The sequence below is a fragment of the Triturus cristatus genome, chromosome 3_1, assembly GCF_964204655.1.
Source record: "Triturus cristatus chromosome 3_1, aTriCri1.1, whole genome shotgun sequence".
Taxonomy (NCBI): Eukaryota; Metazoa; Chordata; class Amphibia; order Caudata; family Salamandridae; genus Triturus; species Triturus cristatus.
The window spans coordinates 212,624,794-212,652,154 of NC_140583.1; the positions used below are offsets into that span (position 1 = coordinate 212,624,794).

A 27,361-nucleotide genomic window follows, 5' to 3' on the forward strand; every position below is an offset into this window, starting at 1 on the left:
AGAGGTGCTTGATCGGGACGCGCCCGTGTAGCGCGATCACCCGCGCAGCTCCCGAGGCGCATGGTGTGTCACATCCGGAGCACTTCCTCCCACCGACATCGCAGGACACTCTGGGCCGGCGGCGGTGAGTCGGGGTGCCCTACTACCCGACCGCGAACTCTGGTCCGCGCAACCGCCGAGGGGCCTTGAATAAGTATCGGCCGTCCTGCGGGGGCTGGAAACCTTGGGACTGCTCCGGCCCGGTGTGGGCCTTTATCCCCTGCGAACCTTGCTGCGGTGGGGCTCGGCCCTTCCTTGGTGAGGCCCTAGCCTCTCACATTACATACCCTTGAGACTCCTGCACTGCGGCACCCCGCAGAGTCCCAATGTGTACCGGCCTAGCGCGTCCTCCGTGCCATCTTGCCACTCGTACACGAGGAGTTCTCCCAAAGAAGGATTAGTGCCCTGAAGGCTGAGGGAAGCGCATCGCGCTGCCCCGGGGGCCAGTGGGAGTCATATAGCAGCAGCGGAAGGCCTCCGTGGGGCAATATTGGACTCTTTGATACTCGGCGGACGACAGACACATCGTGGGCTCGCCTGGGCCGGGCAGAGAACAGACTTGGACGCCCCCGTGCTCTCCGACACCCGGCTGCCGGTCATAGTGAGGAAGGTGGTACACAGTATGGCATCATCCCGGTGCAAGAGGGACAAATCGGTCACAAAGGAGAACTCTCTCAAAGACCTCTTTGCCCGTGCGCAGAGTAGCAGCCAGACAGCTCCCGGCCGGCAGCGTGAGAGGGCGCCCATGGCACCCCAGAAGATGCACCGCAGAAGATGCACCAGTAACGCGGGCCTTCCTGGAATCCCTGTTCGCGGCCCTGCGCGAGGACCTCCAGACGGTGAAACGAGACCTCTTGGCAGAGTTAAAGGACATATGCAAGGATGTTGATGACATTGGCGAGAGGGTAGCATCCTTAGAGAATAAAAGCGATGCCCGCGACACGGAAATGGCGGCCATGCAACAGGAGGTCCTCCGAATCCATGAGCAGCAGGTTGACGTCCAATCCCATCTATAAGATCTCGAAAACCGCTCCCGACGACACAACATACGTATCCGGGGAGTGGGCACCGATGAAGAAGCCGGAGACATCTTCGAATACGTATGAGCCCTCTTCAATCACGTCCTGGGCAACCCACCAGATACGGACTTGAAACTGGATAGAGCACACAGAGTGGGCCCCCCCAGGGCACGTTCGGCACCTCTGGCAGATATCCTTGTTTGTGTCCAGGACTTTCGCACTAAAGAAGAGATCCTACGGAAAGCTAGATTGCTCCAGCCGATCTCCTTCCACAATCTATCCATGGCCCTCTACCAGGACCTGGTGGCCATAACTCTCCAGAAACGTTGGTCATTCCGACCCATCACGGAGACCCTGTGTCAGCGTAACATCACCTATTCCTGGGGGCACCCATTCCGCCTTGTCTTCCGTCAGGAAGGGACATTGTTCCAGCTCCTCTCTCTGTCCGAGGCCAGCAAGCTACTGGGGATCCTGCTCCTGGCGGACACGGAGGATGAAGATCGCACTGACCCCGGTTCCGGCGCCGACAGACTGAAGTGGAGGCAGCAGCGGCAATAGCGTTGGGGCCCCCAGCGACCGAATCCGCAGGTGGTCAAGCAAGAGCAGCAAGCTGTCCTGGAGTCTCTACCGGGAGCCCTGGCGAAGACATCACCGAGTGACTGAGTTTGGCCACTATGCTGTATCCTTTATTTGTTTTTGCTGCGGTTCAGATTGGGGGAGTGGGGGTTGAGGTTCCCCATCGGCCACTCCATATCCCCAAAGACTCCTTCACTGGTCATCCATGGATGACAGACTAATGACTGAACTCAAGACACTTCATGGCTCCTGTTGCGTCTTGGTTTTTTGGTCTTATTCTTTGTGGGCTCTTGTTTTACTCTTCTTTCTGCTCTCTCTTGCTGTCTGTCCTTCTCCCATGGGGGGCCCGGTTCCAGAAATGCCATAATCCTTTACCACCTGCGCTGACGATGTGGGGTTCCAGCCGTCCTTCTGTGCTTGTTCAGCGTCAACCCACCCTCAGCTGTTAGATGCGAGGGTCTTCTATTAAGATACTCATGCTTAACGTGAGCGGACTTAATAACCCCATCAAACGCTGGACCCTCCTCTCATATCGAGAGAGCACGAAGGCGGATATCTGCCCTCTTCAAGAGACACACCTGCTCGCAAAGGACTGTCACCGACTTAGGTCTCGAGCATTTCCGACCCAATTTTTCTCCTCCAAACTCACCAAAACGGCTGGGGTGGCGATTCTGGTCTCACGGGCTTTCCAAGGGACGGTGTTACAGAAGGGCAGATTGCTCACTTGTCAAATCCTCGTGGGGGACCATGCTTTACATGTGGGATCTATTTATGCACCTAATGAAGGTCAGGAGACCTTCCTACATGAAGCCCTCACTGAAGTTATGGCAACTCACGACCGCAATATTTTGATAGGGGGGGGGTCTTAACCTAGTGTTCAACAACGAGTTAGACAGATCAGCGCAGCGCACCAGCCAGGTAGGCGCCCTTTCCCCCACAGGCCTCGCCAGACTCACCGACCTCGATCTCACAGATCTCTGGAGACATCTCCACCCCAGGTCCCGGGCCTTCTCCACAAAACTTACGCTAGATTAGACTACTTCCTCGGTTCTAAGGCACTGCGCGACGGCTCGCTTTCCACTGACATCCTGACAGCTTCCTTTTCCGATCATGCTCCCATGGAAGTGATTCTAGCCCTCCCATATCTTCAACGCCCAACCCGACATTGGCGCTTCCGTGACGCTTTACTGCACAGACCGGACACAGTGGCTCAGTTAGAGAACACCATAGAGGACTTCCTCGCACATAATGACAACCCAGATACTGCCCTTTCCACGCGTTGGGAGGCCCTCAAAGCAGTCATTAGGGGCGAGGTCATTGCTATCTCTTCTGCGGATAATGCAGACCGTAAGGCAAAGAGGGTCGATTTGACGCAGAGGGTACGGGAATTGGAGCAGATGCACCTGCGCACTGGCACGCCCCGCATATGACGGCAGCTGACGGCTGCCTGGGCCCAATTGACAGCTATTGACAGCGACAAGGCGGAATACGCAGCGGTATGGCTCCGACATTCCTTCTATACAGGGGGGGATAAATGTGGCCGTCTCTTAGCAAACAGACTCAGAGAGGCGCGACTGCGAGAAGCGGTCCGGGAAATTCAAGATGACACAGGGGAATTGCATTTGGAGGACATGATCATTGCTGACACCTTTCGTAATTTTTACGCTCAACTTTATGATGCACAACCGCTTGACCGTTCTAACATAGATGCCTACCTCGACCACGCCCATCTCCCCACCTTGACACCAGAACAAGCGGTCCATATAGAGAGGGATATTAGGCCAGAGGAGGTCATTGGGACCATTTCCTTCTTGAATTTGGGCAAATCCCCTGGCCCTGACGGTTACACCGCCGCTTTTTACAAACAGTTCTGCACGGCTCTCATTCCCGGTTTTTTAACTCCTTAACTCCATTGGCGCGATTCCAGCTCCAATGCTAGAAGTGGCGATCGCTGTCTTTCCCAAGCTTGGGAAGGACAAGTCAGAATGCGGATCGTACCGACCGATCTCTCTTTTAAATATAGACCTGAAACTTTACACTGGTATCCTGGCTTCCAGGCTTGCCCCCTATATGCAGGGGGCCTGATTCACAGAACTAACTTAAGACACAATCCTAAACTTACTACCATTTTCATATTCACAGAAGGCACTTACTCATTTTGGTATTCACAGAAGACACTTACTCATTTCGGTATTCGTAGAAGTTAATAGTCCTAACTTTAGGACTCCTAAATGCCTTCTGTGAATACCGAAAGTCTTAAAATTAGGATTTCTCTCAGTTTAGGAGTCCTAAAGTTAGGACTCCTAACTTTACTACTACTAAAGTGAGAAAAATCCTAACTTTAGGACTTTCGGTATTCACAGAAGGCATTTAGGAGTCCTAAAGTTAGGAGTCCTAACTATACTACTACTAAACTGAGAAAAATCGTAATTTTAAAGCTTTCGGTATTCACAGAAGGCAATTAGGAGTCCTAACTATACTACTACTAAACTGAGAAAAATCCTAACTTTAAGACTTTCGGTATTCACAGAAGGCAATTAGGAGTCCTAACTATACTACTACTAAACTGAGAAAAATCCTAACTTTAAGACTTTCGGTATTCACAGAAGGCATTTAGGAGTCCTAAAGTTAGGACTCCTAACTTCTGTGAATACCGAAATGAGTAAGTGCCTTCTGTGAATACCAAAATGAGTAAGTGCCTTCTGTGAACACCAAAATGGTAGTAAGTTTAGGATTTTGTCTTAAGTCAGTTCTGTGAATCGGGCCCAGGGAATAGTGAACCCCAACCAGGCTGGGTTTATTACAAAACGTGTCGCGCATCTCATAGAGAAGGCTTCCCGCATCCCTGGGAAATATATGCTCTTGTAACCACAGGGAACCTCCAATCCAGTTCCCTCAAGCTGCACTGCCACACTCTAAGGTTTGAATCAAATTAATCAATTTTATTATTTTACTCTCATTTTCTTCATATTTTAACAGTCTATAATATGCTCTTGGCCATAGATGTGGAGAAGGCCATCGACAGGGTCCACTGGCCGTATCTCGAACAGACACTTGCTCGTTTTGGTCTCGGAGAAAAAATGCGGACACACATTTTTAATTGTTACAGATCTCCCACAGCTTCAGTACGGATCAACGGGCATACCTCCACCCCATTCCCTATCCACAAAGGCACGAGGCAGAAATGCCCTTTGTCACCTCTGCTCTTCGCGCTCTATATGGAACCCCTGGCTCAGAGGGTTAGGGATTGTCCACGGATTTTGGGTATTCGCTTCGGGGGGGACACACATTCCCTTAACCTTTATGCAGACTATGTGCTCATCACTCTTGGGAACCCTGAGTAGTCATTGGGGCCTGTTATGGAAGAGCTGGACGCCTTTGCCGGTGCTTCGGGATTTAAGGTTAACTTATCCAAATCTATAGAGATGAATCTTTCCTTGTCCCCATGGGAACTGGAGGTCCTGCAGGCTCGCTACCCCCTACATTGGTCCGCAGATACCGTCCCTTATCTGGGCATACAACTGGCACCGACATAACAAGCCATGCAAACCTCTAACTATTCCCTCCTTCACTCTCACATCCGCGCCGAGCTGCTGAGGTGGAAACACCATCAGATCTCTTGGCTGGGGAGAGTGGCTGCAATTAAGATGACAATTCTCCCCAAAATTCTCTATTTATTTCAGGCACTTCCCCTGCCGCCACCAACCGGTTGGCTCCGTAAGGTGCAGGCGGAGCTTTCTCATTTTATCTGGCAAGGCTACAAACCGCGTCTCAAACGGTCTGTTGGATTTCTCCCACCCCACGAAGGGGGCCTGGGAATCCCAGACCTCACGCTTTATTTTTACGCCACACAGCTCGATACTTAGTGGAGTGGAGTCGGACTGAATCTGAGAAACACTGGCTCTTCCAGGACCGAACCGTAGCCGGTACATCTCTCATGAACATTCCCTTCCTGTCGAGGTCCAACCGCCCTCCCAATCTCTGTGCCTTGGACGTGACCCGTTCCCTACTCACCGTCTGGGACCGGACCAACATACGCTATAGCCTCACAACTGTCCCATCTCCGCTCACATCATTGGTGGACAACCCTGATTTCGGTACTGGAATGGGCCACCAGCCCTACCGGCTGTGGCGGGAAGCTGGTTGTCGAACACTGGGTCTTTTGTTCGCCTGGGGCGACATCATCCCCTTCTCGCAGCTTCGGGTGGATTACGGTCTTCCGGTATCCGAACGCATGCATTATTTACAAGTCCGACACTGGGCCATGCACCCTGACAACCGCTCCCAGGCTACTAGACTCCTTACCACATTCGAACGATGGCTTATTACGCGGTCCTCTGATAAGAGGTTAATTTCTGACCTTTATAAGATGCTGCTGTCCAGATATACCCATACTCACCACGCCGGCCGTGCGCACTGGGAGGAGAAGCTGGGCCGTTCCCTTAGCCTTGCAGAATGGGAGGGGGCTTGCTACACAGCGCGCCACACACCGCAACACACATAGGGCTCACTGAAACTCTCACCAAATTAGTGTACCACTGGTATTATACCCCGGTGAGGCTTCACCGAACTGACCCAACGCATAGTACAGACTGTTGGCGGGGTTGTGGGAAGAGAGGCACACTGGTCCATCTATTATGGGACTGCGACCGACTCCAGGACTATTGGAAGCACATCCTCGAAGAAGTAGACAGACATCTGGACACTGAAATCCCTCGGTTCCCTGCCTATGTCCTCCTGAGGGTGCCTAATCCGCTCACTTACCCACTGAAATCTAGACGAGGGAAGCAGATAGCTATAGCACTGGGAACGGCAGTGCAGAACATATTAATCCACTGGAGAACCCCTCTCATCCCCACACACACCGGCTGGTATCAGTGACTCTGGCACGTATTGGGTATGGAAAAAATTTCTCTCACGCTAGCTGGGAAAGGTTCCTCCTTCAGCGACCTGTGGCAGCCCTTCCTCTCTTTGCTCGCGCATGAATTCCGGGAGCTTTATTGCCCGAGATACCTGCGCATATTACGTCTCACATCACAAGACACCCCTGCATAGGCGGGCTTAATGGTAGGACTTTTGACTCACATGACATAGCGCTCTTTTGTTAATATGGACCGGGCAGGGGTGGGGGGTGTCTTTGTTTCAGTACTCTTTCTTCTCTCTTTTCTCTCTATCGGGGAGGTGGGTGGGAATGTATTTGTTCCTTTTTCCTTTTCTGTTGCCTTTGGTTTTAAAATGCACTGATCAGTATTGCCAATGGGCCATGTGGCTCGATTTTCGTGAATTGGTCCTTTTGCAGTGTGCAATAAAAGATTTAAACCATAAAATCTGACCTTAACGTAAGAGAGGATTTTTCATTACAATTCCAAAATCACAAAAGGAGAACTGGATCCCTGTTTCCATTTGGATGTTACAGCTAATTAAATGTAATAAGGTAACTCCAATGTTCTCCTGCGGGAGAGGCAGGCCTTGCAGCACCGAAAAATGCATTTGAGAGTTTTTTACTACCAGGACAAGCAAAATTTAAAAGTATATGTCCAAATTTGAAATATACTTGACCTTGCCCACTGAGCTCTCCAGAGCCTACCCTAGTGGTGACGCATATGTATTAAAAAGGAAGGTTTGGGCCTGGCAAGCAGTTTATTTAACCAGGTCAAAATGGCAGTTTAAAACTACTCACACAGGCTGTAATTGCAGGCCTCAGACAGGTCTGAAGGACTACTCAAGTGTACCTGGGTACTTGTAATATCACTTTACTAGGGAATTACAAGTAAATTAAATATGCCAATTGGGGATAAGCCAATCTTACCATGCTTTGGGGAGAGAGCACAAGCACTTTAGCACTGCTAAGCAATGTAAAGTGTACAGAATCCTGAGGCCAGCAAAACAAGATCAGCAAAAATGGAGGAGGAAGGCAAAAGGTTTGGGAGTGATACTGCAGAGGGGGCCAGTTCCAACACTTTGTCTCACTACGTTTTTCTCTGCCCCACCCATGTTGTTTCTGTCCCCTTGTTGTTTCCTTGTCTCCATGTTGGTCTATCTCTCTATGAGCTTCTGTGCTCTCTCAGAGTCACTGCTGCTCTGTCTTGCCGTGTACTTCAGTGCTCCCCTCAATGTTCCCTGGTCTCATTATGTGCTTCTCTGCCCCTCCCATGTTGTTTCCGTTCCCCAGGTTGCTTTCCCCTGCCCTCGTCCCCAATTTCCCTTCTGCATCGGGTCCCCTGTTTGCTTATGCACCCCTCCCTGGCATTTTATTTCTTTTTGGTTACTGATAAAACTCTGTAAATATCTAAAAAATCATTTTGTGGTATGCACACCTTCAACATGACGTGGCTATCCACATCCAAAGTTTGCTTTGTTTTTTATATTTTCTTTATTTATATAATCTTTAAAGTGCATCCACAGATTAAACTTAAATACCACAACAATCAGTAATAAATAAATACAGTGAATTAAAAATACATGTAATTAAACAATACAAAACTTGATTAGAGCAAGCAAAATACATTGTAATGAATACAAATAGGTCAATTTATATCAAGAAAGCACCCAAAAACCTAATTAAATAACAGATATTCATGGTAGGAGGGTTTTAAAAAAGTTAAGTGCTTCTTTGTGCGTTACTGCAGAATACCTTAAAATCACAGGACAGAAAAAAAAATCTGCAGATAAAAAAGGTCAGGACAGAATAAAAAGCACATGATTCAAATGATGTTTAACAACTCCACAATATTGACAGCATGGATGTGGGGAGACCCCATCCTTCTTGATCCTTACATTATCACCCGAGGGCATCTGGTTAAACCTGAATTTGATGAAAAATCTATGCCCATGGGGACATATGATGGACTTTAAATACAATTGCATCACACCACTTCTTGCGAACATACAGCCCAGCTGTAATCTTCTTATTTCTAAACAATGTTGCAACTCAAGCTGGAAACTTCCCTTTCATTTCTTTTGGGCCCTTTACTATTCTTTTGACATTTTCCACCTGGCCATTGGGCGGAGAACTCTAATGCTGTGTCCTCACATGTTTGATGCAATGTTTACCCAAAAAATCTCTCATCTGGTTGGAGATCAACTGTGTTCCATTGTTCATAATCAAGTACTGGGGTACACAAATATATCCATGAGTACTTTGATAGTACAGGTGGTAGTGACAGTCCTCATAAAAACAAATTCCAGCAATTCGGAAGGAACGTCTACAATGACAGCAGCATAAAATTGGTAATCCGACAGACATGGGAACATGTAAACAGTTCAATGAAATCTAGACATACCTTCACCCAGGGTGCACCCGTATCACCAAGATGTTGCTCTTCCCTACCCGCAGCTACATTTAACCTTTTCTCACTCTCTCTGCATACCAGATATCCAATCACATCTGAATACCTCTATCTCCGTCGACCAGAACCTCACCTTCAGCTTTTTCTTTGTCAATGGCTGTCCCAAATGACCTTGATGTGCTAAATTAATCAGCTTCCCTCTCACCTCCTGGGGAGATGCAGATCTTTCTCCTCTCATGATCAGTTCTCCACCACGTATTGTCAACTCCTCCACCACCTTGCGATATGGCTTGACAGACACAGATACTGAACCCTCTCTCCATATACCCTTGTGAATCGTCTTCCTGGCTTATTTCAAAATCTCGTTCTTATCCATCGCTGATAACCATTCAGCATTAGTGACAGCTTTATACATGCCATCCTTTCCATCATCCAAACATACCACAACCTCCTAGACCTCATAACCCCCAATCAATTCACTCTTATTATGTAGTCATGAAAGGCAATCTGCCAACCATTTCCTTCACCCCAGAATGTATTCATTTACACAGTTAAAACTGCAGTCTGACTGCAAATCTTGCTAACCTACCAGAACTTTTGTCCGTGACTGAATTCCTCAGAATTATCAACAGAACTTTGTGAATTGTCCTCATGACTACCTTGGTTTCCCATACCTACATTCTGAAATGTCCCATTCCCCATACTGCTGCCAATACCTCTCTCTCAATGAACGAATAGTTATTTTCTGATGAATTCAAAGCTCTAGAAGCCAAGGCTACAGTCATGTCTCTGCCATTGTGTTTTTTGGACAGAATGGCCCTAATCCCAGAAGTATCGGCATCCACCATAACTATGGATTGTCTGTTGATGTCAGGTGTGAGCATGCTCACGTCTGCTATCACACGCTTGAGTCCTTGAATTGCCCAAATGTATTCTTTGCCCTAAGAAAATTAAACTTTTTTTACTATCACCCTGGGATCCATTCGTTTTTTTCCGCAATAGTACTCACAAACTTTGAATTATATTATATTAAACCCATGAAAGATCTGAGCTGATCTTTGTTGCATCAAGTTTGGCATCTTCAGCCTAGCAAAGAGTTTCTTATCACGGTCTCTTTGGAATGTTTGTTTTGAACTTCTTCCAAAGCGTGCACTTCATTATCCTGGTCATCCTAGATTTTAGTAGTGATATCTTTTAAAAGCCACATCCACTGATCCCACTCTGCCTCTGTTTTGATGACATACATGGGTGAAGTAACATTGTTTCCTACACTTTCTGAATACTTTTTTCAAATTTGTTGATTCAGGACCATGATATGAACTACCACACCAATGACATTCCTTTGAATTGAGATTCGATTTACACTTTGATGTGTTTTATGTCCGTTAGCTTCAGCACTAGGATTCATGAATCATGCATTTTAGTGTGCTGCTTATTTGTGTGCCCTTAATTCCTTTGCTGTCATGCCTCAACTGAATGAGCTTGTGAGCGAGCATTCGCTTGTGCTTTGTTTGTCACTTATATAGGGAAGTGGGTTTCTATTGCAGTAGCCCCCCCCACTTTTTGCCTGCCTTGTGATATAACTTTGACCACAGGGTTCCTGCTAATATGGTTCCCAGTACCAGTGCCCTTTCACCAAAACTATAGTATTGTTTCCACAATTGGCACACCTCTGGCTCACATATAATTCCCTTGTTCAAAGTACCAATGATACCAAGGGCCTTTGGACCAGAGAGGGACTTTAAGGGCTGCAGCATGTATTGTGGTACCCTAAGGGACCCCTCACCAAACACAGACATGGCGCCACTGCAGCCTGCGTGTTTTGGTGCAGATAAAAGTTAAGAGTCAACCTGGCGCACATTCCTGTGTGCCATGCCTGGCAGCACTGCAAAAGGCATAGGTAAGTCCCTTCTACAGCAGACCTTACAGCCCTATAGCAGGGTGCACCATACCTCTTGTGAGGGCATAACTGCATGAGCAGATAGGCTTATACAGTGCCTAAGTCCATTCTTAGACATTATAAGTGCACAGTGAAGCCATACTGAGTACATGGGCTGGATGCTTGTCATTATGAGTTCCACAGCTCCACGATGGCTTCACTGGTATCAAACATCTCAGCTTAATAAACCCACACTGATGCCAGTGATGGATTTATTAAACAATGCATCCAGAAGGCAATTCAGAGGTACCCCTTGAAATCCGACCAACTCGCTGGTGTGTGCCTGACTGGTCCTTGCCAGCCTGCTACCTCTAGACATCTTTCTGACCCCTTAAGGTGGAAGCCATTTGCTCTCGTTTGTCAGAATCAAGCCTACTCTGGGTGGAGGTGCTTCACACCTACTCCCAAGCAGGATAAGCATAGAAAGGCTATGATCCTCAAAGACTTCCTGCCCCTTGTTATGCTGACCAGGGCCTCTCCAGCCAGTGGAAATGCCTACGCCCCTAACCAAGGCCCCTTTTGGTGGCAATGTTGGCGAGAAAATTAATAAGCAGGAGAGGTGTGTGTCCTCCTCTCAGCGACGGTGTCCTGAGCTGAAGTGACCTCCTCCTTTGAGAATCCTCCATCTTTCTCCTATCATGATCAGTTCTTCACCACACATTATCAACACCTCCACCACCTTGCAATATGGTTTCACAGACACAGACACTGAATCCTCTCTCCATATCCCCTTGTGAATCGTCTTCCTGGCTTCTTTCAAAATCTCGTCCTTATACATCACTGCTAGCCATTCAGCATTTGTAACAGCTTTATACACGCCATCCTTTCCATCATCTAAACATGTTGTTTTTGAGGACTCTAGCCAAAAGGGTTAAGGGATATGCCCCTTCCCCACAGGGAGTGGACATGCAAAGGTTGCAGACACCCGTGAGGTAAGTAGCCCATTGGCTACTACCTTCTGATCCCAGTAATACCCCTACAATTTGTATTTAATCCTTAATCCTGAGATTACTGCTGACCTACATAGAAGAGGACAAATGAGGGCCATGCAGCAGAGAAGACTGAAGGCAACAACTGACATGGTCCCAGGCCTACTGGCCTGTCTGCAGTCCTCGGAGACCCTGCTAAAGTAGAGCGACTCATCCCGCAGCCCAGCAACCGCCAGAACCCTGGGAGGGCTGCCTGCCATCTAAAAAGACTCCTAATCTCTTTTGCTCAGGGGACCTGTCCAGAAGAAAAACAACTTTAAATACTAAGTGGTCTGCCTGTGGTACCACAAAACCGACTACCTCTGCACCTGACGCTCACGGCCCAAGTTCCAATAGCCCACCGATCACCAATGTTTCTCTTGCAATTTAGAGCAAAAGCAAAAGTCCACCATTGGTTGACCACTTCCAAACTCCACTACGACACCTGTAGCCTCTGCATGACAACCCCCCCAACCGCGACCTGCACTGGTAAGCTGATTTCCAACACCAAATGACACCTATGCACCCGAAGCCCCTGGGCCTTGGAGAGATCATATGATGGTGTCCCGAAGCTCCAGCACAACCGAACTTACCTGTGCAGCTGTAGATTTCTGTCGATGGGTCTCCTGGCCTGAGCCTGCAGCCTTTTTCCAACTTTGAGATTCTCTAATTGATTGCAACGGGCACCCGACGCTCTGTTGGCCCTCTGCACCCAGCCGCTCCTGTGCCGCTGACGGTGTACGTTTGATGCTGCCTTGTGTCCCCCCGTGCTTAACTTAACCCTCAGAGACTGGGTTACAAAACCGTGCTACTCACCTGCATGTAGTACCACTTTGATTGCCCTTTCTCCATGGAATACCAATAGAACTAGGTCCCAAGTTTGACCTCTGCACCTGGTTGCCCTAGTGGTGCAATTTTGTTACTAGCCTGAACCGTGCCTGGTGCTGATCCATCAAACAAAAGCTCAATAACGTACATCGTTTACTTACCTGCATATTGCTGATTGTGTTTTCTCCCATAGAATAAGACTGTATAGATTGAAAAATACACCTTGCCCACTGTTTACATTGAAAAACAGTGATATTGCAAAACGTATTTTACTGCAACAAAGTTTCCTTGGTTCTAAGAAATAAATATATAAAAAGTAATATTTTTACAAACCATTGGTCTCAGATTTAGTTATGAAGTGTGTGTACTCATTTCTTGCCTGTGTGTGTACAACAAATCCTTAACTCTGCCCTCTGATGAGCCTAACTGCTCACCCACACTACCACAAAAGAGAGCATTAGTATTATCTCCGTGAGCCTTTGTAAAGCCTCTGGGGACCAACTGGACAATGTGCACACTATACCTTACTTTTGTATAGTATATACAGACCCAGCTTCCTACTTGGTGGATCAGCTTTGGGGTCTACGACTTTGCATTTGCTGAACCACTCTGACAAAAAAGGACCACATGACTACAATCCAACATTGCCTTTAGATTCAATTGCATTTTTGAATTGACAATTTTTTCTAAATTTTCAAATTCTTGTTAGGCCTTGGTTAAGTCCCTTTCACATTTTTTAAAGTTAAAAGCCTGCTTTAGTTAGGGGATAAAGGTGCCTAGAAGTTTTTAGTCCTTTTATAAAAAAAAGGACCCAACTTTAGTAACATAATGGGAGCTACAGAGTATGTAGTTGTGGAACTCAAGCTGACCCCTTACCTCCATCTTGGCATAAAAGAGCTAAGGACCCTCTGTAGACTCACAAATCTCCTCCCAGAAGGAAAAAGTAGTGATGAGGGGGACCATTCCCAACCTCCTCACATAGACAGAGAAGTTATGGTCTCTATATCCATCTTTTCAAGAGTAGTGCAAAGAGTACCTAGCTCCCACACAGTGGGGTCATTCACTCCAAGCAGTGCTGAGGGCAGCCTCAATGAGGAGGACATCCTTTTAGCAAGGATGGCTCATAGTATAGCCCTGGACGATAAACTCCTAGCTATAGAAAGAGAAAGAGCAGATATGGGCCTAGCACCCATAAATGATGGCTGCAGCATAATTACTAGGGAAAGAGTGAACCTTTATGACACTAAAATCCCCAAAAGGGATTGTCCCCAAATATGAGGAAGGTGATGACATCACAAAATGGTTCACAGCCTTTGAGAGGGCCTGTGCATGGAGACATTTAAAGAGGTCACACTGGGGAGCATTGCTTTGGGAACTGTTCACTGGGAAGTGCAAGGATAGACTTCTGACACTCACTGTGACAGATGCTGAGTCCTATGACCTCATGAAGTGTGCCCTGATTGAGGGGTTTGGACCCACAACTGAAAAGTATAGGTTCAAGTTCTGGGGGCTCACAAAACCTCAGTCCTGGGTTGACTTTGTAGAATACAAATTAAAAACACCAGATGGCTGGTTAACTGGAAGTAATGTGCATGACTATGATAGGCTTTATAATTTCATAATGAAAGAACATCTATTAAGTAATTGTGTGCAGGAAAAGATGCATCAATACTTAGCAGACCTAGGGCCAGTCTCTCCCCAAGAGTTGGGGAAGAAGGCTCATCATTGGGTAAGAACCAGTGTCCAAAACTAGATATGGTGGGGGTGACAAAATGATTGAGGTCAAGAAGACCCCCCTCCCCCAGAAAAGACAGTAGGGCACTCTGAAAAAGATAAAAGTAAGGAGTCACCTGTAGGCCCCCAAACATCTGCCCAGGAGGGGGTCCAGAGACAACTTACAAACCGAAAATGGGTTCCAGGGTAAGAACTGGGGCCCAGGAAGACTTGGTGCCTTAACTGTAACAGGACAAGGCACCTAGCCAAGGACCCTTGCTGTCCTAAAAACTAAACCCCTAGTGTCACTTCAGGGGTTGCCAGTATAGCCTTTGGGGATGGTTCCTCTGATGAGGAGGTCCTCCTAGACTTCAACTGTGAAGTGGCCCAAAAAGTGAATTGGAGATTCTAGAGGGTAGTAGAAACTTCCACCACCTACTGGTGAATGGAACCCCAGTAATTGCCCTGAGAGATACCTGTGCCAGCCACACTATGGTACATGACAGTATAGGCCTGTGACTGTAGTGCCCCTAGAAATAGCTGGGTCCCTTAGTTAGAGAAGGGTGGTAGTCAGTAGAGACCTCCTCCTTAACTGTCTCCTTGGGATGACTACCCACATGTTAGTCTAAGCCAAAGTGAGGTACTGATCTAGTGTCAGTCCTCACCCAAGGAATTTGGGGGAATTCGTAACTAGTGTAGGTAGGCCCCAAAAGAAAAAGAATAGAAAGTGTAGGAAAGGTAGGCAACTGTTAGCCACAGTTCCAGTGAGTGAAGGAAAATCTACACCAGTAGGGGAGACCTCCAATGTTTGCACTGGTGAGGTCCTACCTGACCCACAAAAAGACCTGACTAGTCAGGCACCTGTCCAGCCTGAGTTGGTGGCTCTTCATCTGACAGAAAAGAGAGTGGAAGTAGGGTGCTCACTAACGGAAGTGGTGACCCCTACTCTAAAACAGCAGACAGTCAACCTGAACCCAAAGAAGTCTGTATATTTGCTCCTTCACCTGTCAGTGAAGAGCTAAAGGTGTAGTTCTGGGCACTGATAGCTGTCAATGGCCTCTGCTGGGTTTTAGCCTTTGTGGCTGCAATATTCATGGCATGGTGGCCTGACCCTATACCAAATAGCAAGTTAGGCCTTCTGACCCTGTTGATCATGGTGGGGTTGATCAAGTTGTGGATGACCTCTTTGGGTAAGCTGGGTTTTGTCCTGGTTAAGTTAGAATTTGCAGAGGTGGATATCTCTGACCCCAAACCAAAGAGTAGGTAAAGATACTAATGAGTTAGAAAAGGGGCATTGTAAGTTAGGTCCTGAAACTGTTGAGGTAGGCCATCTCCCCACAGGAACTGACCTGGACTGAAGGATGTAAGGCAGAGTAGGCCCTGTAACATTCAGACCACTTCCTCTACTCTTCCTCGTCTGACAGATTAGTAAGACTATCCCAGGTTTGGCTGAGTCTCCTGGCCTATGGGCTGGGGGGGGCTTGTGTAGGGGGTCTTGTGTAGGAAAAGGGGTTTCTGTTGCAGGCCCCCCCACACTTTTTGCCTGGCTTGTGAAGCAACTTTGACTGTATAGTACTGGGTCCTTGCTAATCAGGTACTCAATACCAGTGTTCTTTCACCAAAACTGTACATTTGTTTCCATATTTGGCACCCCTCTGGCTCACATATAAGCACCTTGTAAAAGGTACCAATGGTACCAAGGGTCATCTTACCAAAGAGAGAGAGTCTCTAAGGGCTGCAGCATGTATTGTGACACCCTAAGAGACCCCTCACCAAACACAGACATACTACCACTGCAGCCTGCGTGTTTTGGTGCAGGTAAACGTGAAGAGTTGACCTGGCACACATCCCTGCACTGCGCTTACACCGTTTGAGGTTCCAGCATGTGCAATTCCAGTGCCCCAGTGTAAGTCTACCAGCAAGTCACACTTAAAATATTTGTCGCGAATAATCATAGTCATGTTATGCCAAATGACAGGTCTGCCACAGTGTTGATGGCTCATGAAGTGTACTTGGATAAATTGTGTCTTACTTGTCTGATGATGCAGCAGTTGGCATCAAACAGCAAATTGTCCAAAACACATTAGTGGCTTCACTCACTAGCATCCCGAAGGTGATGCGCAGGCCTCACCATTGTTGCTAAAGTTCTATAACCAATAATTACACTATGCCGGTTATGAAGTTTAATGCCAACAGGACCTCTTTGATGCTCTCTGAAGGTCAATGCAACGCACTGTCCTCCAAGGAACCACACATGAGATTCCAAGAATAATAGACATTCTATGATCTCTTAAAGACATAACAGCACCCTTGCCAAGTGAGCACCTTTGCAAGCCCTTGACGATGGCATCGATCCACAGCTCCAGTTGCTAAATTGGGTCTTGCACTGTGTAGCAGTTGTGGTGAGGTAAGGTTGCAACCATTCTTCCAGTTCCATTATCTTCTGATTGTTACAATGACGAAACCTTACAAGTGACTATTTACACATCCTCTTCACTTTGGAAGTCATTAATTCCCATTATTTCCAACTCCAGGCTAAATACTTTAGCGTTCAAAAGGATTGAAGAGGAAAGTTGATTGATTAAATGTGATGTCAGAATGAGGTCGGATGTGTGGCATTTGAAAAGAAGGTGATTAACTAGAAGGATAGTGCACAACAGAGGTAATTTCAGCTGCTAAATCTGAATTACACATGTTACTCAACTAGAGAAGACAGTTATCCAGACAAATTTTACAAAACAACTAAGTCTCTGCAAGTCCAGTGCTCGACAAAGTTTTTAAGGAAGCCCAAACCTCTGACTCCCTGAGTGTCCTATCCAATAAAAACTCATATCCCTACTACCTAAAGCTGGTAAGGATCCTCTCACATGCCCCAACTATAGATCGATATCTCTCATTAACGTGGACATTAAAATTCTTGCAAAGAGCTTAGCTACTAGGCTTGGAAAGGTCCTACCATTGGTAATCCACAGATCACATGTTGGTTTCATACCTAGTAGGTTTTCCAGGAACCACTTTGCACACACACATCTTCGTCCGGACATCATGGATCTCTGGATAGAGGTTCTGGCCTCCACGACTGATGCTAAGAGGGCTTTCGGTAGGGTCGAGTGGGTATACCTTTTCCATGTCTTTGAGAGGGCCGCTGTCAGCCATTATTTTATCTCTAAAGTGCACTAGTTGTATGAAGCACTGATGGCAGCTTCAATCATTCATTCATCAATGACGAAATCAGGTCGGCCCTCATCCACTGGACCTATTAAATCATTCCTGTACGCCGGTGACATTCTCTTAACCATTGTGAATCCATTAGCCTCGCTGCACAGAAGAATGACCTTATCCTGGAATGTTCCCAGTTTTCTGGATACAAAAATAACTGGAATGGAATGTGACGCTCTATCCCCAACAAAGATCATAACTAAGGCGAGTATCCATGGTGATCGAGTGAGATGGATTGCCAGAGGGCCCTGACCTCCCTGGAACTGCCTCAATCAATCAATCAATCAATCACTCAACCACTCAACAGCATGTGTAAAGCGCACACTGTCCCCCTTAGGAGTAGCTGGGCGCTGTGTCTTCGTCAAAGAGCCAGGCCTTGAGTCTCTTTCTGAAGTCTGCCAGCGAGGGGGCTTTGTTATATTATTGCCCAGATGTGCCAAGAAGCCTTCACTGCATATCGTTTTTATTCTTTGGCTATGTTGGTGCATCATATAACTAGGTGGGATTGGCAGTACTCTTGACTGCCCCTCCCTTTTTGCCACCTTCTCCTTTCCTAGTAATGCCATCGTCCCCTCCTTGCCCATGACTTCGCTATTTGTTTCCAATAAAGAGTTGTTGAAAAAAATAAAATAAAAACTGAGATTGATTTTTGAACAGTACAGATCCTGACTCATACGCGATAACGAAGAAAAAGGCTCTAAATAATTGCCGAGGATCACACAATTTGGTGACGGGGAAACTGTGTTTCACCCACGTTTTCTGATATGACATTGTGCGATTCCTCCTCTAGAAGGGATTCTCTTCTCTTTCTTGTTTTACATGAAAGGTTTGTTTTTTGTCTTTAACTCGGGGTGCACGAGGTTAGTGGATGGTTGGTAGGAACAAGCCACATCAAGGCTCAGCTCTTTGGATTGAAGGGCTCAAGAGAACCACATGACTCCTCTATCTAAGACTACTTTTTTTTTTTCGTCCTATCCGTCATCCCCACAGCTAGCCAGCCAAGCCAGCCGGCTGTGCTAGCCAGCCGGCCTAGCCTACCAGCCTAGCCAACCAGCCTAGCAACTCGGCCAGCAACTCAGCCTATCCATCCAGCCTAGCTGTGCAGCCTAGCCATCCAGCCTAGCCAACTAGGCTCGCCAGTCAGCCTAGCCGGTCAGCCTAGCCGGTCAGCCTAGCCAGCCGACTTAGCCAGCCAGCCAGCCAACTTAGCTCACCAGACAGCCAGCCAGACAGCCAGCTACAATATGTGATCTTAGCCAAAAGGGTAAGTACTGCATCATGCACATCGCAAGCAGACTGGGTTTCTGTGGTGAAATCAGACAGATTGCAAGGGTGCACTTTTGTTCCGGCGTTCCCCTATCACTTGGAATTCAGTACTGGTGTTGACATTTTTCACCAAGTTATTCCTCAAACCATATGTAGAAACCAACATTTTTTACTCTTTGTTCAGTCCAAACCTCAGTGAACAAATGCAATTGTGCAATCCAAGAGCCCAGAGCTCTTTGCGTTAATTTGCATAGTTCGTGATACCATCGCAAAGAATTGGTGCGAAATTCCCCGGGCGCACATACAGTCTAGTTACACCGACCTCTTTGCACTTTCATTACACGTTTTTTGATACTACCAAATGTACTGGTACCCAGAAGATGCAAAGCAGAGCTTCCCATAGTGAGAGTCGAATCTGTGAGCAGCACATATGTTTAACTTAGCAGCAGGCACTTCGATCATCAGAATGGAAGCCTTGACAGTCTCCGAAGCAGTGCTGCAGCCCTACACATGAAAATTTTATGCAGGAGTTTTGTTCTATAGTCATATTTTATTTGCTAAACTAGATAGCATTTATCTTGTTACATAATAGGATGTTTTCACAACAATCGAGCATGCTGATGGAAGGGAATACTTGAATTAATGTTAGTTACTGTTAATTACCCTAGCTGTCATTCCAATCCATTGGTGTTCAGCTTTTCTCTTTGTGGATTTATTCTTAAACTTCGGTCTTCTGTTCAGTCTTTGTTCTCACATACTTTTCAAGCCCCATGGTTACCTGCATTTGCCAAGTCTTGCTGCTCTGATGCAATTGTATTCCTCTCTGATAGTCTTACGCTCAGCAGACTTGAATCTGGCCTCCATACCCCAACAGAACCAGAGTAGCTGCAGTTCTTTACCTGACCTTGCTCCAGCCCTATAGAAACTCTTTGCCGACTTCGCTAAGAAAGACTCAAAGCCACTTAATTTTTCAGAAGCAACTAAAAACCTGGTTGTTCTCCTCCTTGGCCTAGCCTGCCTTCCTCTTCTGCTGTCATCTTACTTGTGACTGGCACCAGGAAGCCCTCTTCTGGGGGCAGTTGTGTGCTTTAGAAATCTTTTTAACATAACATTTGCGTGTTGCAGTTTGGGCAGGTGTGTGCAGGTGTGTGATGCCACATGCTATGGTCCTGCTCTTGCAGCTTCTGAGCCTTTAGGGCTGAGGTGGTGACCTCGCTTGGAACTTGCATACTTCAGGGATTTCAAAACGTCATCTCTCTGAAGCAGCTCCCTGAGCATTCACTCTGGAGCACCTACTGACCCCTGCCCACCGCACATCTTCCACAGGGCCGCCATTGCACCCCTCAACATCCAGCTAGCACACTTCATAGAAACTACCAACATCCTAGACACCTCTCAATCCGCATTCCGCAGCAACCACAGCACCAAGACTGCCCTCATTGCCCCCACCGACGACGTCCGTGTCCTTCTCGACCAAGGCCACGACGTCCCCTCATCCTCCTGGACCTATCAGCAGCTTTCAACACAGTCTCCCACTGCACTCTAGCCACCAGGCTCCACGATGCCGCCATCCGAGGAATAGCCTTAGACTGGATACGATCTTTCCTCTCAGGGAGAGCACAGAGAATAAGACTCCCGCCCTTCCTCTCAAAACCAACAGAGATCAGATGCAGAGTACCCCAAGGATCCACCCTCAGCCCCACACTCTTCAATGTCCACATGACCCCCCTCGCAACCACCGTTAGAAACCACAGACTCAACATCGTCTCCAACGACGATGACACCCAGCTCATCCTCTCCCTCACCAAGGAACCCGACATCACCAGGCGCAATTTCCAAGAAGGGATGAAAGCCTTTGCGACTTGGATGAGCAACAGTTGCCTGAAGCTCAACGCGGAGAAAAAAGAAGTTCTCATCTATGTCTCCACCCCCTTCGCATGGGACAACACCTGTTGGCCCCCCGCCCTCGGAAACCAACCCACCCCATTGGACCACGCACGCAAACTCAGCATCATAATCAACTCTTCATGAATCGGCAGATCAATGCCGTATCCTCCGCATGCTTCAACACCCTCCACATACTTTGCAAGACGTTCAAGTGGATCTCCCCCCGACTCCAGGAAAACCGTCACCCACGCACTCATCACCAGCAGACTGGACTACGGAAACGCTCTCTATGCCGGAATCAACAAAAAACTCCTCTGCAGACTCCAAACCATCCAGAACGCCACAGACAGACTTTTCCTCGACATCCCACGACATGACCACATTACCCAACACCTCTGCGACCTTCAATGGTTTCCCGGTGAAAGAAGAATAACCTTCAAACTTCTCAAACACGCTTACAAACCCCTCAACAACACCGGACCCCAATACGGCAACAACCGAATCTCCTTCCACGGCCCAAGAGAAACCTCCGCTCAGCTGACCTCACCTTAGCCACCGTATCTCGTTTCAACAGGACCTAGGCAGGTGGAAGATCCTTCTCCTACCTCACAGCCAATACCTGGAATGAACTCCCCCTTCACCTCCTACGAAGCCCGACACTACACCAATTCAGAAAGAACCTAAAGACCTGGCTCTTCGAATGACCCCAACAGAGCTGCTCACACCCTCCGCCATCAGCGCCTTGACACTCTCACGGGTGAGTAGTGCGCTCTACAAAACCCTGATTGATTAATTGATTGAGCTCTGGTCTTCAGCAGTTGCAGTCTCTATAGGCCAGGTTGGAATGAGATGAGCTTGACTACGTCAGCTGTGGCCTCACTTGGCCATATGCAGATGGAATTGTGACCTCTGGCTGATCACAAATATTGTGGATGACTTCAGGTAGTTGGCCAATCAGTGTGCGCTTCTCAGCAAAGACAGAGCACACTGACTCCAATGTCAGCAGTGGGAGCACTAGTATTTTAGTCTCGGCCGACTGTAGCACACACTTGATATTTGATTTTTGTAGAAGGCTTGATGCGGATTTTGACCAAAACTATTTTGGGAGAAAGGGAGATCCCTCCACTCAAGGGTCACTCCTGCATTCGCTCCCTGGTAGTTGCTCGCTCTCTCTGGCCTTTTCCATGCTCAAAACATGCTAGGTTTCTCCTCCTGGAAAGTTTCTTCTCCTACAGTGCCAGGCACACTCCATTAATTAGCAAACAGGCAGATTTCTACGTTCTAGGCAGACCCTCAAATCCTCTAGGAGTAAGTGCACCTTTCTGGTGATGTCCCCATATCTCCCGGGGACTTGCCCTCATACAGAAAGTTCTTTGAGTACTCTGCAGAGCACTCCTTTCCAAGTTTTTCATTGGCCATGAAAAACTTGGATCAGGAACAAAACAGGGTGGATTGGATCGCACTTTTGTGCACATCTTCTAGACTGGGATTATGGGTTCATTGTGTGAGGTTTTCATAATCGGTTTGGTTGGGTTCTCCTTTAAATGTGTTCCTCAGACACAGCCCTTGTGCAAGGATGTGGTTTTCACAGCAGGTGGCAATTATGCTCACTCGATGCAGGAGTATCCAATACAATGGCACAATGCAGCATGAGATCTCTATGCCCGGCTGTCACCAATTTCTAAGGGGAGCTCTATCTCCATCCTCCTTCACTTCAGTTTCTCAGTCTCCGCTCTCCAGTCAAAGAAATACAGTCTGTAGTCTACTGTCTGGGGAAGCTGTTCCCACCATCCATATTGTGCCATGTTAAGCCTGAGGTCATCCAAAATTAACCCCAATGGTCTCAGTACTCAGAAGCCCACTATAAGCAGAGTCCTACTACCATACATGTGTCACACACTCACAACATGTGCACAACACACAGCAAGACAAACACACACACACATACACACAATAAATACTAATCTATTATACTGTTCTGGGGGATATTTTTATTGGCCAAATGAAAACCTGAAATTCTAAATAAGTTTTAGAACATAATTGGCAACGTAGAATAACTGAAGCATACATTTAATTTTAAGACTTGTGTAAGGGGGTGTTTCCTGTTAAGTGAAGTATGCTCTTCCTATAAATAAACGATGAGGGCAATAATATGCAGGGTGTAGGCCCAGAATGAAGGCTCAAATAGATCCAAACACTTTTAAATGAGCAACATACTTTCAAGTTAAGAGGCATGAGGATCGCTCAGCGTAGAGGGCGGGAGGGAGAATCCTTTGGCACTACCAGTGGGAACTACCCCAGGGTGGGATCACTGACCAAAGAATACATTCTTGCATCCCATGTTTCACAGTAATAACTTCCTTTCACTGGGCCTTATTGGGTGCTGACACTAGATGTAATGGTACTGGGCAGCAATTGCCCTCTCAGACCCTCGTATGCAGCTTCAGGCTTGCACAACATAGCCACAGGATCAGTGGCGGCTACTCCACTAAGGCAGAGGAGCGTCACCCCACTAACTTCAATAGGAAAAAGAAAATGATAATAAGGTATCGTTATTATCATTTTCATATTGAAGTGAGTGGCTCTCGGGTGGGGCGGGGCTGGCCAGAGCAGGGAGAGGAGTGGTGTGCACTCTTTAAGTGCGCAGGACTGCTTGGCCGACCCAAGAGAGCCAGCCAAACAGTCCTGCACACTTGTAGCTTCCCCACCAGGCTGCAAGTACGCAGCCTAGTCACGAACATGCAAAACCTCCCAGACCCCATCTGAGCACAGTGGTTCAGACCAATAACAATGCTGCTTTGCAGCATTGTGATTGGCTATGGGGAGCCTGGGTGCTTCCTGCAGCTGGCGGAGACAGGAAGAAGAGGACGGAGAAGCGGTGGTGGCCAGCCAGCCTAGGTAAGTGTTTTTTTAATTTATTTTTTCTTTCCTTCCCTTTATTTTTTCTTTCCGCCCTGCAAACACCCCCCGCCCCTCCTCTACCGATCGGTAGCAGCCGCTACTGCCCAGGATGGCTCTCTCAAAGTGCCTGTCTCGCCTCCAGTTTACATCTTGGCCATCCCTCCTATTTTACTTCCTTTCTGTGCCATAACCACCTTTCCAGTGAATGTGCACGATGTTTTCAATGTGCATGCCTACACAGACTTCACGGCAGAATACGACACTCACACTTCCACCTGATCTCTACAGCTTCTGGTTTTCAGAAGGAGAACGGCTTTTCTGGTACAGAGTGTCCTCACATGACAGTCTTAAACAGGGAAGCTTATGCCTTTGTTAAAGTACTACGCAAACAAATGATGGACGGAATGCTGAATAAATCATACATTCACCCCCAGTTAAGAGATCTGGGTTAAATCCATTGTTCTTTTGTTCACCATGTCGCCCCAGTTTAGACCCAGCCATATGTAAATCAGTCTTGAGCCTGTGCCTTATGGGAACAGTCCAGACCGAACTGCCAAGCCAGGTCCTCCCTGGACCAGAAACAAGCATCCTGGGAACGGTTTCTGGGTATTACCCATCATCAGCCAGGCTAGCTTGAATCCAGTGGCAAAGTGAGCAAGGGACCCACGTCTGGGCATACCCTGCCAATTCAGGGCAAACAAAGCAAACACAAAGAGAAGATGGACGCAGCGCTGAAACTTTTCTGACACTCTCCCCCAGTCACAGATCTGGGTTGAATCCATCATCATTCTTTAGCTCACTTTGCCACCTCAGTTCAGACCCAGTTATATGCAAATCAGTCTTGACCCTGTGCCTTATGGGAACAGTCTAGCCCGAACTTCCGGTCCAGGGAGGACCTGGCTTGGCAGTTCAGTCTGGACTGTTCCCATGAGGCACAGGGTCAAGACTGATTTGCATATGGCTGGTTCTAAACTGGGGTGGCATGGTGAGCAAAAGAACGATGGATTTAACCCAGATCTCTTGACTGGAGGTGAATGTATGATTTATTCAGCATTCCGTCCAATCAATCTACAAGACTGCCTGTATCACCCACAAAGCCTTGCACACTTCCTCCCATCGATACCGGGCGAATAAACTGAACATTTCTGGAGGCCCTAGATCGTCTCGTAATGCGGAAAATGTTCTGCTTGTGCCCCCCACCTTCAAAATGCAAAGATCGATGGCTCAATCCTTCTCAGGCAATGCGGTGAGAATCTGGAACTCGCTTCCTCCACTACTCTGTGCCACCACCTCTACCTGGACCTTCACACCCGACCTCAAATCTCTTCTCTTCCAAAGACACTTCCAGAACTAATACACCCCTTTTCATGTCCCTCAAGGAAGTTCTTTCGTTATTGTAAATTTGTAATCTATGCCTGTACAATCTTTATCCTATGGTGTTTTTTGTGTGACTCCAATCTATTGTTTTATTTTACCTCTTTTTGTTTCTCGTTAGCTTCTGTAACGTGTAAATATGTAATATTCGTACTTGGTTCTATTGTGAGCGCTATGACACCTTTGGGTAAAATCGGCGCTATATAAAAATGCATTAAATAAATAAAAATGAAATAAATTGACAGCAGGAGAAACCGATTGAATGTGAGCTTTTGGCAGCTGTGGGAAATATTGTAATCCAACGTCTTCATGACCTTCCATTTCAGGGGGTTGCAGCAGTTTCAGGATTTTGTTAAGTTTCTCATTGCTCAAAATGGTGTAATTTATGTTTCCATGCACTTCATTGCTTAATTTTACTCGCAAAAATATGGTTGTTGAATGTCACTCATAACTAAGTACACAGAAACCATGGAAATGTCGCACATAAGCAAACAGAAAAAATCTGGCACCTGTGCTCCTTTGCCAGGCGCCTACCGTTCCTCTATTACAACGAGCAAAAGTAGAGATTGGGCAGCTACGTGTCCACAACCAATCAGGTAAGAAGGGACATATTATTTTAGTGGTGTCAAAGTGTCTTGGCATTGGTGGAATTTGTGTCATTGGATTGGCTGAGAGATTTCATGCTAGCTGTTCGTTGGGCCGTGCTGCCCCCTTCCAGACTATATCGTGCCTTGACATTGGATGAGAAAATGTTTGCCACTCGTTTATTGGCGTGGTGTCCAACATAGTACCCGCGCCTCTGGCAGAGAATAAACTTGGTGCACTACCCGGCTTCCTTCCGTTGACTGGCTCCCTGGCTCCACTGGTTGACTTTGACAGTAAGTTATCGATAATCAGTGGTAACAGGGCCGGTGAGGAAAACAGACTTCTGTTGCCGAGAGCCACTCGGTCTGTACCCTGCGTCACGAGCGTGTCGCCTCCTGCGGCCCTCCTCCTTTCTACACGGCTCTGTCACTCTGCTGCCACTGTAGGGTCGCTTGTGTCATTAGCGCTTCTGCCGTGCAACACAACTCAGCAGGGCTGGCCCGCCGGTGAGTGTGACGTGCTACCCCTCCAAACTTGCACTTACACGGAACCCTGTTCCGTCTTCTAAGGGGGAGCAGGACTGGCAGTCTGTCCCCTCTTCACCCGCCACAGACTGGGCTTCATTACGATTTAGGAAGCCGGGGGCACAATACAAGCACCGAGCGGCTGACAGGGTTCTGAAAGAGCATGTGCTTTGTCCCACTCAGTTGTGGGTATGGAAGAGAAGCGCAATCCACAGAATAGTGTCAAATATTTTTACAGTTATGGAATGTGTATTGTGTAGTGTATAATTTGTGTTTCCTCTGGGCATTTTGTTCTTTGCCAAAATGCCAAGCGGGCGATATTTTGCTTCGGACAGAATCGTTTCCTAAACCATGAATATGTGAGCCCCAGTGCCTGCTTCATTGTAAGAACTTCAACGCATCTTTAACGTTGTATATATAGCCAGTCAAACGTGATCTCTGATTGAATGAAGGCTTGATTTTCAGCGCTGCCAAATGCGGTGTTTGTGTGTTGCGTCGTTAGTCAACTGCACAGCAGCGAAGAGTCACCACTGCCTTTCCTCGACAGTTTTTTTAAGGGAGGTTTTGTCGGGAGGTGTTGTCTCCATGGTGAGATTCAGAAGGGTGCGCGTGGTGATCGGACTGTTTCCACATGAAACTGTTTGTAGACTACCTGAGAGCTTTTAGGGGAGAGCTTCCCTGCTCGAAGCCTGTATTGAAATGTGACGGACGTTACCCAAAGTAACGACCCTTATGTATCACACACACTGATATAACTCCTTAAGGTTCCGATGAAAACAAGTGAATATTCCCAAACGACATGAAATAGTTAAAACCTGTCCCTTATCCTTTAAAGTTTTCATGTAATCCGCCTAATTTACCTTCTTATAGTTAAATTGGGTGTGCATTTCATGCAAGGCATCCTTTTTTACAACTTTGATTGGTGGAGAGGTATAAGAATATAAATCATTTGCATCTTCTGAATTTAGCAGTAGTGTATTGTAGCATTTATATGGGGCTTCATGGCAGCAGTCGAAGTGCATTCAAACAGTATGGATATTTTGTGATCCAGGGATTACCAGCTCGGGTTACTCACACACTATATACTCACCTGGGCCCATAAACATTCATACTGTAAGCTAGCAATACCGCCGGGGTCAATTTTTGTTTACCTGCAAGATTTCGTTATCTTTACCCAAATTTTACCAATTCAATCTCCTTGACAATAAATTTCCTCTGGTCAATGAATCTAGTT

General features: G+C 47.2%; 1 protein-coding gene across 3 annotated transcripts in view; it reads left to right on the top strand.

Moving 5' to 3' along the window:
* SCAPER (S-phase cyclin A associated protein in the ER) overlaps positions 1 to 27,361 on the top strand; it is a 3,109,515-nt gene that overhangs the window by 232,069 nt on the left and 2,850,085 nt on the right. Inside the window, exon 1 of one of the 3 annotated variants that reach the window (XM_085643687.1) lies at positions 25,765 to 25,896. The exons of 1 other annotated variant lie outside the window; for it this stretch is intronic. The gene's annotated coding sequence lies outside the window, so the exon portion shown is untranslated. Of the gene's footprint in view, positions 1 to 25,764; positions 26,110 to 27,361 lie in introns of those variants that run through there. One more of the 3 variants, XM_085643686.1, reaches the window with a different exon arrangement.